The sequence below is a fragment of the Natrix helvetica genome, assembly GCF_964273705.1.
Source record: "Natrix helvetica genome assembly, chromosome: 1".
NCBI lineage: Eukaryota > Metazoa > Chordata > Lepidosauria > Squamata > Natricidae > Natrix > Natrix helvetica.
In genome coordinates this window covers 315,753,394-315,760,870 of record NC_138548.1, presented here as the reverse complement: position 1 = coordinate 315,760,870, position 7,477 = coordinate 315,753,394, and the positions used below count along the sequence as shown (strand labels likewise).

The 7,477-nt window shown below is 46.4% G+C and overlaps 1 protein-coding gene across 2 annotated transcripts in view; it reads left to right on the top strand.

The window, feature by feature from the left end:
* The first annotated feature begins 3,200 nt into the window (after window positions 1–3,200).
* Window positions 3,201–7,477, top strand: part of KLF15 (KLF transcription factor 15) — a 29,642-nt gene continuing 25,365 nt past the window's right edge. Inside the window, exon 1 of one of the 2 annotated variants that reach the window (XM_081934149.1) lies at window positions 3,201–3,538. The gene's annotated coding sequence lies outside the window, so the exon portion shown is untranslated. Of the gene's footprint in view, window positions 3,539–3,622; window positions 4,295–7,477 lie in introns of those variants that run through there. The other variant, XM_081934150.1, reaches the window with a different exon arrangement.

Sequence of the window (7,477 nt, the reverse complement as noted above, 5' to 3'; positions counted from 1 at the left end):
GACTCACTGGAGAAGAGCCTAATGTTGGGAACGATTGAGGGCGAAAGAAGAAGGGACGACAGAGAATGAGTTGGTTGGATGGAGTTATCAAAGCAGTAGGAATGAGCTTCAATGGACTCCAGAGGATGGTAAAGAGCAGGAAGGCCTGGAGGAATGTTGTCCATGGGGTCACGACGGGTCGGACACAACTTTGCAATAACAACCACAGGCCCAAAGCTGCTGAAGTACTAGGTTGCCTAACTCTGTGATATCTCGGTCACATTGTTTACCATAGCATACTATGTATGGGTTGGTGGAGAGGAGGAGCAGTCAGAAATTTATGAAGAAATATGTCTTCTCAAACTTGAATAAAGTAAGTGCTCGACCTATGACCACAATTGAGCCCAAAATTTCTGTTGTGAATCCTGAGGCACTCCACATAATAGAGATTGAGGATGGGACTCTCCTACCAATCATCACCAACTGGAATCTGTCCTGAAGAGCCTAGCCAGCAGAACATTGTACAGCCCACTCCCAGTCCTCTAAAGTGATCTAGATGGGTACTATGGTTGATAGTATGAACAGCCACCAAGAGGTCAAGTAAGGCAAGGATGGATGGACAGTCCTATCACATTTGTGGGAATCCAAAAAGCATGATGAAAGCAATTTCCATCTCACATCTGGGTCTGAATCCTGACCAAAAAGGAACCAAATAATCAATTTTGGCCAGGTCCCTTTGAAGCTATTGTATTACCACATTTGCTACCATCTTCCACTAGAAAGAGGGAGGTGATATTGTTCAGCGTGGAAGGATCTAGTGAGGTCTTCTTGAGGAAGGGGCAAACCAAGGCCTCCTTAGGAGGTAAAAAGTGGACAACCCCACCACTCAAAGAATTGTCAGAATCCACTCACACAACAACAACACACACCCACACCCACACACTTTAACAGGCCAGGAGGAATCTAAAGAGTAGGTAGCTGAGCCCATAGTTCTGAGGACTTTGCCCACTTTTTCAGGTTCAACAGGTTCAAACAATTCCCAAATAATGGGGCAAGACACACCTGGTTCAACCCTCCTCTGGGCCTTTGACAAACGCAGTGTCCATTCTGGAACAAATCTGAGTGACTTTATCCAACAGAAGATGTGCAAATTCCTCTGCTCATCTCTGTAAGAGGTTCTTCGCACCCCCTTTAACCAAGAGGGCATGCATCAACCAAAACAGGGCTGTAGAGCAGCAATTTGAGGATGCAATGAGGTCAGAAGTAGGCCTTAATAGTGGCTCTAATCTGTGTTTGGTCAAATTTGCCCTTTCTTGAATGGCAGCAATGCTTAGATGCCTCTTCTTCTGTTTTATCTCTCCCAGTGCCTCCATACCCCATAGGGAGTGTCAGGCTTCACCAGAGGAGATAGATTGCATAAGCACAATTCTATCCAAAGCCTCAGCTTTATCCCCTTATTCCAATTGGCAACCAAGGTTAGAATAGAATGGAATAGAATAGAATTCTTTATTGGCCAAGTGTGATTAGACACACAAGGAATTTGTCTTTGGTGCATATGCTCTCAGTGTACATAAGGAGAATAAAATACATTCATCAAGAATAAAAAGATTCAACACTTAGTGATAGTCAAAGTTACTGTCAGCCTCTATTTCACTATTTGCTTTCAGCTGCCATTGAAACAGAGAAGGGGGCCTAGTATTTGGGAGGGGAAGTTTAAGTACAGGAGAGATTGTGAAAAGGGAGCTTTGGTCTCATTGTCTACTGCGCCTGCTGGAGATTAGTGCTTGGTGTCGGTCAAGGCCAACCGTCCTGCATACCAACCTGATGATGCTCCTTGAAGATGGAACTCATGTGACACCTAAGGGATTTGCAGATTGGACACTGGGGTGAGGGTTACCAGGGGGAGGGGGTTTGGTCACATATTGATATGTATGATTTCAGGCACTTTTGCCTCAGATCTTGTTTTGCTTAGCTGCTGTCTTTTCATAACCAGTAAAAGTACTCTTAATTCTGCAAAATGGAGTTAAGTGGTTTCTTTCTTGGTTGCTGAGGGAGGCCGGCTTGACAGTTTCTAATAAGCTATCAAATTGTACTAGGAAACAAATGAAAACAATATAAATTGAAAGATACAAGCAACATGGTTGTAGTCATAAGTGGGGAGAGATAGATACCAGGAAGGAAGAGAAGAATAATAGTAATAAATTCTTAGTAAATTATTGACAGTGTTGTGGGAATTAGTTGTTAAGCAGAGTGATAGCATTTGGGGAAAAACTGTCCTTGTGTTTAGTTTTTCTGGTGTGCAGTGCCCTATAGTGTAGTTTTGAGGATAGAAATTGAAACAATTTATGTCCAGGATGTGAGTGGTCTGTAGTCTGTAATTTCAAAGGTGCAACTGACCAACAGGGACAACTCCCAGTTCCCCATATAGACCTTGTCAAGTCCCAGTAGTTGCCAGGGGAAAATCACTCTAATGGGTCCAGCCTCCCTGAGGTGGATAGTGGTTGCAAAGCATCCTATAGCAATCAGGCACAATCCAATCACGAAAGCTCCCCCAATTTTCAATCACATTGCCCCTGCTCTTGACAGGAACATCAAAACCAGGAAGTGACCAGTGTCCTGAGATGGGCTCTGGATGGCATGGATTCTCAGCTGTCATGGAAGCCATGAACTCCCAAGCCATTTCACCCTAGTCCTAGGAAAGGCAAGGTAAAGTCCTCCAGAATCATAGAGTTCTAGGGAACTCTACAGCCAGCCCAGTCAAGGAGTCCAGATAAGGAGGTTGCTATGCAGCAGGAAGGTTGGCACAACAGCAACAACCCCAACTCCTAGGGCCCAACTTCATGAACAGGGTCTTCACAACCATTTGTGCTCTTCCAGGAAGGGCATCCTTGAAAAACCCCAGGCAAGGACTCAACATTGTCAGAGCTGCCCACGTGGTTTCCATCAAGGGAGAAAAATGGAATCCTGTCTAGAAGGCTGGGTGGAGATTTCCACCTTGCGAGAAGGCAGAAATCTTTTCGTTAGAGGCTGAAAAAGAAGCCACGGCTGGCTGAGCGGGCTGGCAAGAGAGCGCCAGCGTGCCAGAGGCTTCCATTGACGACAAAATCTCTGGCCCGCCCCTCGGCTTTTCCTTAGCCAATCGGACCGCCAGTTTGGGTCGAGCCTCCTTCAAGCCTTCCCCTGCTTTTACTGTGATAACCTCCCCGGCAGTCATGTGATGGGGATATAGTACTACGCGAGGAGAGCTAAAGGACACATCACCCTCTGGATTGCTCGGTCGCACGTCGGAACTCCCTTCGCCTGTTGGCGACTGCCAGGGACGACGTTTGCCATACTGTCAATCTTCTTGGGGAAAACGTTGGCTGTTGTTTTTTTAAAATAGCTGCATTTTTTCCTTCATTCCCCCTTCTCCCTTTAAATGCCAGGAGGAGTGGTTGCCGGTCGGGGTCTTTTTCCTCCTTTGCTTTGGGGGTAATTTAAAGTTTGGCGGAGTGTTTCTTCCCCCCACCCACTTTCCAGACTCGCCCGCATTCCGGGGGTCGAGAAACAGAAAGTTCAGGTAAGGAGGAAAAGGACACGATCCCGCCTCTTTCACGGCAATGGGAGGGCGCCCCTGGAGAGAGGACGGGGCCGGCGGGCGGCGAGGGGAGAAGAGGAAACCGCAAGGGGGAAGAAGCAGCAGCAGAAGGCGGCGAGAAAGAAAGAGAAGCGGGGCGGCTGTAGTGAAGGAATCCGACCCGCGTGCATGTGTGTGTGTGTTTATGTAAGCACACCGTGTGCAAGCCGCGTTGCACGGGAAGGGAACGAGCTGCTCGCAGATTTCCCCGGTCATTGGAGAGGAGCTGGGCCGATCGGTTAGCCAGCCTCTGTTGTGTGTGTGTCGGGGGGACGACACTCTGGTTTTCGGGATGCTAAAACAAGTGGACGGAAGAAGGACGGGCGAAAATCCGCCTGTGCTCCAGGACATGGAGGCCAAGACGGCGTTTCTCTGCGCGCGAAGTTGTTTGTCCTAAAGGAGGGGAACGGGAAGCGTGGCGGTGATGGTGGTGGGAGAGATTACGGAGGAGCCGCCTTTCCCCCCCCGCTCTGAAGGACACGATCCGCCGTCTAAGCGCGTCGAATGGCTCTCCGATCGACAGGAACGTCCAAGTTCCGAAGAATGGGGGCGGGGGGAGGCGATTTCCCACCATATGTTCAGGCAGAGCTTCTTTGATAGAGAAAACTCGTTTTCGTCAGGCGGGAGGAAACTCTGGGAGTCGCTGTGTCGGAGCTCGGTGCGGTGACTGTCGCCTCCCCTTCGGCAGCAAATAAACAGGCAGGTACTTTTCCATGTCTTCTGTTAACCCGAGACGTGAGAAGGCCGGTTTTCAATGCCACCTGACAAGGTCCCAGATCTGACACTTGTGCTGCTGTGTGCAAATGCTCCCTGGTCTTTTGGTTCCCTTTTGGATTTAAAAACATCTCATAAGAGGTTCTGCTTGATGTCAAAGCTGGGCTGCTGTCCTTTTTTTTAAAACACCCCCCCTCCCCTCTTCAGTATCCCCTGGAGAGCTACAGAAAGTGCAGGCTGCAGGCAGCGTGCATGAGCACAGCCGAGAGAAATTAATGGGTGCTTTTGGTAGTGCTGAATATGGAAGCCATAGGAAGGTGTTTGACTACATCTTCCATCATTCCTGCCAACACAGGGCTGCTGGGGGCTGAAAACGATGGGAAGTGGATGTATCTGTTGGGTGCCTTCTTTGAGGAAGGTTGGCTCATGCCAACCATAACCATAAAAAACGCCAGGAATTGCTGGGTTAAGTCTTAAGAAGCAAGTGACTAGTTGTGACATTGTAATGTTTAAATGGAAGGATGTGTAGCAATAATAGTAACAATGCAGAGTTATATGGAAGGTCTCTTTGATAAGACCCTCTATGTGATTTGAAAGTTTTCAATCTGCCATCAACACTGTTCACTTGCCCAGGAAAAAAAAATCCTTCTTTTGCGGGAGCTAATAATAGAATTCTAATTGTTAGAGATACCTCTTTACCATAGAGCATACCCCAAATTCTGTTTGAGGACTGGGTATATCCAATAACCCAAAGTTATTCCCCCGGAGTCTTTTTTTTTTTAGTAAATTTTCTGGAGAAAGTGTAAGATTGTTTCCTGTTTGGAAGTGCACGCGCGCACACCCACACACACGAAAGACAAAGCTGTGTGTACTATACAATATCATCTGAAAACCACCCATTTATTTTGCCTCATGTCAGTGAGACAGCTTTCAAGAATGTAGGGGAAAACCCAACTCCTATCATTTTTCACAAATGTTGCCAAGGCAAAGATTCATTTTTTGTCCCTTCTCCGTTGATCTTCTCCAGTCTTGCCCTTCCACAGTTTGTAACTTTACCCTGGACAAAGAAGGGTAAAAGAATGGAATGAGATGTAATCTGCATATTCAGAGGGCAGCAGTTTGGAGAAGGTCTCTTTGCACCCGTACTTTGAGAGCACTCAGGGTGTTCTTGTTCTGAATTGCAGGAAGATTTCCCTTTGTTCCTTGCAACATTTTTTTTTGCTGTGGAAACTTTGTGACTTATGTCATTTTTACCTTTGGAGATGCGATGATGTTTCCAATGGCTGCGGCACAAACATTTTTTCCAGCAGAACTTTGGTGTGTGTGTGTGTGTACACACCGGACTCCCTTTGAAAGGTAATGGTGAGAAAGTAACCTAGAGCAGGAATAGGAGGAGGCAGCTGTGTGTTTCGTTCTGTTCTGTTCTGGCTGTTGTGATAATGCTGAAAAAGAGAGGGGGGAGGGAGGGAGGGAGAGAGAGAGGGAGAGAAAGAGGGGGAGAGAGAGAAATGGCTGCTGGGTCACTTTCGGTCATTCCAAACTTCAGAGTCCAAAGGAAGGGAGTGGGGAAGAGAGAATAGCACCAGGGAAACTGAGTTCAGTCCCCTTCTTTAATACCTGCTGTGTAAAGCTGAGGCCGGGTTTAAAACAAACGTTTTCCTAAACTGCAGTGTAATTTCCTACAGCTGTCCTCCATCTCCTCTCCCTTCTTTTCTTCCCTACTGCAATGAATCTCAGAGCTTTCCTCCATTGCCAGCTGCATAGATGAGCATGTAGACAGATTCGGGACTGCATGTGTGTGTGACCAGCATGAATGACCAAACCTCAGGTCGTTTGGCCAGAGCTGCGGATTAAAGCTTATAAACTTTGGTACCGTAAGGCAAAATCTTCAGAAAAGAATAAAGGAACAGATATATTTTCAAGCCAATCGACTTCAGGCAAGGAAAGGGATCCCAGTCCCTTACTTCCCTGCTGTGTCTCATTCCTAGCAGTATAGATAAAGCTAGGAAATCCTGATTATTATAAAGCAAACTTGGCAACTGCTTTTAACTTGAATCCGTGTGTCCTTATGGCTCTTTTGCTTTAAGAATCCGAACTCCTGCCTTACTGCCCATGTAGCCAAGTGTGACAGGTTATGTGCTGTAAATTACAAAGTGCAAAATAATGCAATAAGCTTAGGAAATGTCCTATGGTGGGCAGTACAGGGACTGAGATAGTGCTTGGAGAGGGAGGGAAAAAAGGTGGGAACCCACCCTTCAATATTTAAACCTTCTAAGACCCCTACAGAACATCCTTGCAATGTTTTCAGTGGCCATGAGACATACAAAACAATCCTTCTTGAAAAAATTAAGCAGAGATAGTATCATGTCCAGTTGTTACCATGTTATATAAAGATGCACCCTTAGATAGACATTGTACTGTGTTTCCCTGAAAATAAGACAGGTCTTATTTTCTTTTGACCCCCAAAATAAGTGCTTGGCTTTATTTTCAGGGAGGTCTTATTATTTTTGAGGTGCAGGAGGCGGCGAGCGTGGTCACCTCATGGTGCTGCTGTGTTGCAATATTTTCGGGGAGGGCTTCTATTCAGGGGAAGGTTTATTTTAGCACATGTGCTCAAAAGCCTGATTGGGCTTATTATCCGGGGAAATCTTATTTTCAGGGAAACAGGATAGAACCCACGTTAGTCTGTGGTAATGAAAATTGAGGTCTAGTAGCCTTCTTTTTTTTCCATTACAGCAATACATTTTATTGAAAGGCATTTCATGAGTTCACTTCATCGGATGCATGGAGTAATGAATTAATATATGGAAATGATCGTCTGATGCTACTAAATGTTTTTGTGAAACAGTAGTCCCCAATCTTTTTGGCACCAGAGATGGGTTTTGTGAAAGATAATTTTTCCACAGAGCTGGGGGCGGGGGCGGGGGGAGCATGCAAAGTTCCCTCAGTGCACACCCGCTGATCACCTCCAGCTGTGTGGCTTAGTTCCTAACAGGCTATGGACTCAGTGGTGGGATTCAGCCAGTTCGCACCACTTTGGGAGAACCGGTTGTTAACTTTCTGAGCAGTTTGGTGAACTAGTTGTTGGAAGAAATCATTAGGGCAGAGAACCAGTTGTCAAATTATTTGAATCTCACCACTGTATGGACTGGTATTGGTCCACAGCCC